The sequence below is a fragment of the Moschus berezovskii genome, chromosome 17 (genome assembly GCF_049115385.1).
Source record: "Moschus berezovskii isolate FMDL1 chromosome 17, NW_MosBer_1.0, whole genome shotgun sequence".
Lineage (NCBI taxonomy): Eukaryota > Metazoa > Chordata > Mammalia > Artiodactyla > Moschidae > Moschus > Moschus berezovskii.
Window position 1 is genome coordinate 2,180,123 of NC_142476.1, and position 4,387 is coordinate 2,184,509.

General features: G+C 41.6%; 1 pseudogene across 1 annotated transcript; it reads right to left on the reverse strand.

Annotated features, from left to right (window-relative positions):
• Positions 1 to 337: 337 nt before the first annotated feature.
• Positions 338 to 3,342, reverse strand: LOC129551802 (UPF0489 protein C5orf22 pseudogene; annotated as a pseudogene). Its single transcript, XR_016039510.1, has 2 exons — positions 1,653 to 3,342; positions 338 to 1,532 (listed from the first exon to the last, which is right to left on the reverse strand). The product of XR_016039510.1 is annotated as a UPF0489 protein C5orf22 pseudogene (transcript).
• Between the last annotated feature and the right edge of the window lie 1,045 nt (positions 3,343 to 4,387).

A 4,387-nucleotide genomic window follows, 5' to 3' on the forward strand; every position in this document is an offset into this window, starting at 1 on the left:
GAACACACTTTCTGTACTCAATTCGAGATGAGACCCTATTCCCATTTAACGGCTCGAGAGTAAACCGGAAGTTCCCATTCCAACACAAAAAGGGGCCTGACTTCCCTGATGAAACCCGAGCGAGTTCCTGAGGTCCTCGTCAAAACTTGAGAAGTACCCACATCTTCACTCTTCACTTCGCAACTGAGAAACACCAAAAATTATCCCCTCAATTCGAGATGAGGAAAATATACGCTGCAGAATCTCAAGAGAAATACCACATTCACTCTTTATTTTTTTTTTAATCTTTAAAATTTTAACACACTTTTTATTTGAGCAGGCAAAATAATTTACTTATAAAAGCAACCTCACTTACAGAACTGTAATAAAATGTTTTCAACACTGAAAAATAAATAGCACTTTTTGCAATTTTGATTTTACAGGGAAATTACACTTTCTGGCATACAATGTTCTATCAAAATGGAAGGCTAAATCACTTTGCTTTGCTTTTCACAACAGAAATAAACACTTATATTTATCAGTCTTGGGAAATCAACTTAGGGACAAGAAAGGTTCGCTGTAAAATACAATCATTGGAAAAAGGGGATCTGGTGCCATCTACTGAGTGGCAATGGCAACATGACCTTGGGTATTAAGTTAGGAAACACTGCAATTTCAGCTACATGCAACTCAACAGAAACAGCTGTGAAGTCCTGAAAGATACGTACAAAAATGAAAATGACTGCTGTGCTAAAAGTGAGGACTGGATGGGTTTTTTTCTGTAAGTGACATCCTACTTTTTAAAGGAAACCGAGTAGGCAGTTAAAAAATGATTACTGAACATGGGGAATACTAAAGAGAGGAAGACGTTGGCAAATTATGTAAATGAAAAGTTTCATGATCAAGAGTAGTTTAGGTAGGCTCTCTTACTCATGGAGAGGCTGGTGGAAGGCAGTTACATCCTTGGGTATTTATGATATCAGAATCAAGGACTTAAGTTTTTCTCTACTATTTACATAAAAAGCTGGTTTATTTGAAAAACTTATCAACCAAGACTGCCAATAAAGTGGCACTTAGGAACTATAAGGATATTTGACTCCCATACTTACCATCTGAAAGAATAAAAACCCTGGGGGATTTTATTGATTAGCAAAGGAAAGTTACTTTTTGTTTGATTGAATTTACTTAAATAGGCCTCCTTAATACCAACAATGTTGAAAGCATTCCGTAAGAGCTGGGCCAGAATCCTAAATCCTGGAAATATTTATGGACTGGCAAATTTACTTTTTTTTGGTAGTAGCTTTTGAGAATGTTACCTTCCTGTAAGGCCAGGATGCCCTGAGTACTAATAGTACACTTAAACATGTTTGTGGTTCTCCTTCATAACATGTCTCACAATCCTGAATATGTTTCTTAGCTTTCCACCAGGAGGGCAGGGGCCTTGTCTATTCTGTTTGTAACCATATAGTTAGCAGTAAATTATGACCGGCACATGTATGAGTTCAAAAAATGTCAGTTGGCTGAACGAATGAATCTCATATAGTCCAACCGACCTAAAGTGAAGAGGGGAAAAGAGGAAACCATATAATTAGCAGTAAATTATGACCGGCACATGTATGAGTTCAAAAAATGTCAGTTGGCTGAACGAATGAATCTCATATAGTCCAACCAACCTAAAGCGAAGAGGGGAAAAGAGGAAAAACCCATCACAAAAGTGAAGATGACAGTGATGGACAGGAAGAAAGATGAACATCAGATCCATCACTTGGGGGAAGCCTGATGCCAAAAAAATTGCCACCATTCAACAACTGGTGATATCTGTTTGGAGATTCAAAATACTTGAAAATTTTTAAATGGAAAGTTATTCAGTAATATTAAGGTATTCTCTGGAAGACTCATGTGAAAATAAGTTAACGAAAACCCCGTTACTACATCAAGCTGTAACAGTAGCCTAGTGCTGTGATGCTTCAAGATGCAGTAGACTCTGTTGAATACACCAGGTGAATGTCTAGAGTCCCATAGAGGGAGCGAAGCACACTGAGGACTTTTTCTTGAATGGTTTCAACTTGCTCAGAAGGACAGTAATCATCCAGACTTGACCTTGCAATTCTCACTAGAGTAGGTTTTGGTAAATTTTGTAGAACAGTATGCAAAGACTGAACAAGATGTTCAATTTCTTGTTCTGTGCTGATATGGTGAGGGAGTTCTGAATAATCACAGGTTAGACCAGCCTGGTGAACCATTTCATAGTCCGGTGCTTCCATCCGTTTTTTCAAACTCTGTACCAGTGGGACTAGTAATTCCATTCCAGGGTTTGAAGCCCATTTCTGTACAGTTTCTTCATCATCGCCATCACACAAATCAGCAAAAGCAGCTTCTAAATCTTCTAATTGATGAATTTGATTATCAACACAATCTACCAAATCTTCCTCTGTCAGGTTGCTTCCAGGCTTTTTAAATTGGTACAGCTCTTGTAAGATTTTGTATTCCTCCTGAGTGAACATTTCTTTGAAGGGATTTTTGACTGAAAAAAAATCTAAGTCAATATCTAAAACAAATGCATCCCTTTTCTCTAAAATTTCCAGAATCTCTCCAGTGCTAACTGCAGTCTGGCATTCCTGGCTTTCAGAAGAACAGAAACATGATGGTTGTAGACAAGTGTGGTCCCTTCTCTGTATCACTGTGTCCTTTTCCAGTCCTTCTGAACAAGAGTCACCATTAGTAGAGGCAGTGTTCTCTGAGTCCTCCAGGGCTAGCTTTGGCTTCTTAGCAGAAGATACTGCATCATTTTCTCCTTGACTATGACAGAGTTTATAAGGTTTTACCATAATTACATCCAACTGTAAAGGTTTTGGGTTCTCCAGCAGGTCTTCAGTTACATAAAGACCATCACTTAGGAAGTAATGATCTGTACTTGTAACCCTGATTGTTGTGGTAGAAGTGTCTTTGCCTACTAAAAAGTGATGCCTGCCCTCTCTGATTTGCTGAGCCCATGTGGGATGAAGCCATACTACATGAGAAAAATGGCCAGCATAAACTGCAGGCATAATCCAATTCTCAATACTTAATTCTCTGAAAAGTGTTTCCTTATCAAATACAGTGTCAGCTGGCATATCCACAGGAATAAGGAGGTCTGGATGTGAATCGAAATGCACAAAACTTATATTACTTGCAGGAAGATGCTTTGAGCCAATGGCCCGATATATAAAGGGCAGAACCTCCTGATGATCCTCCACCACCCACACCGGGAGCTCAGGATAGTGCCGGAGCCGGACACGCTGTCCCCCGGATTCACACATGTCTTCGTGCGCCTGAGAGTCCCAAAAAGCCGGAGCCGAGGTTCCCTCAGGAGCCGGAGCTGCTGCCCGCCTCCTCTCCTGGGAGTAAACCCGCGCTCACCCCCACATTCACTCTTGAAAGGCAAAAGGGTACTTGATTCCCTTTATGTGACTCAGAAACTTCACTAATGTCAGTTCCCATTGGAGAGGAGAACACACCTTATGGACTCAATTTGAGATGAGGTCCTATCCCCAATTAACAGCTCCAGAATAAAGCGGAAGTTCCCCTTCCAACACAAAAGGGGACCTGCCCTCCCTGAAGCAACCTGAGCTAGTTTCTGAGGTCCCCGTCGCAACTCGAGAAGTACCCCCTGTTCCCGCCGAAACTCGAGAAACACCACAAAATTACCCCTCACTGCGAGATGAGGTAATTTTGCGCTACAGAATCTTAAGACAATTCACGCATTCCCACTTGAAAGGCAAAAGGGTACTTGACACACTTTATGCCACAAAGAAAGTTTCCTAACATCTGTCCCCATTGGAGAGGAGAACACACTTTATGGACTCAAATAGAGAATAGGCCCTATTCCCGTTAAAGGGCTCGAGCGTAATCCGGAAGTTCCCCTTCAAGCACAAAAGGGGACCTGACTTCCCGTAAGTAACTCGAGTGAGTTCCTGAGGTCCCCTCGAAACTCGAGAAGTACCCCCAGCTTAACGCCGCAATTCGAGATACACCACAAAATTATCCCCTCAATGCGAGATGAGAAATTTTGCGCTGCAAAATCTCAAGAGAAATCCCACCTTCCCACTTGAAAGGCAAAAGGGAACTTGACACAATTTATGCCACTCAGAAAGTTTCCTAACATCCGTCCCCATTGGAGAGCCATAGACACATTATGGACTCAACTCCAGAAGAGGCCCGATTCCCATTAAAGGGCTGAAGAGTAATCCGGAAGTTATCCTTCCAGCACAAAAGGGGCCTGATTCCCTGATGTAACTCGAGTGAGTTCCTGAGGTTCCGTCGCAACTGGAGAAGTACCCCCAGGTTCCCGCCTCAATTCCAGAAACACCACAAAATTATCCCCTCAATGCGAGATGAGGAAATTTTGTCCTGCAGAATCCCAAGAGAA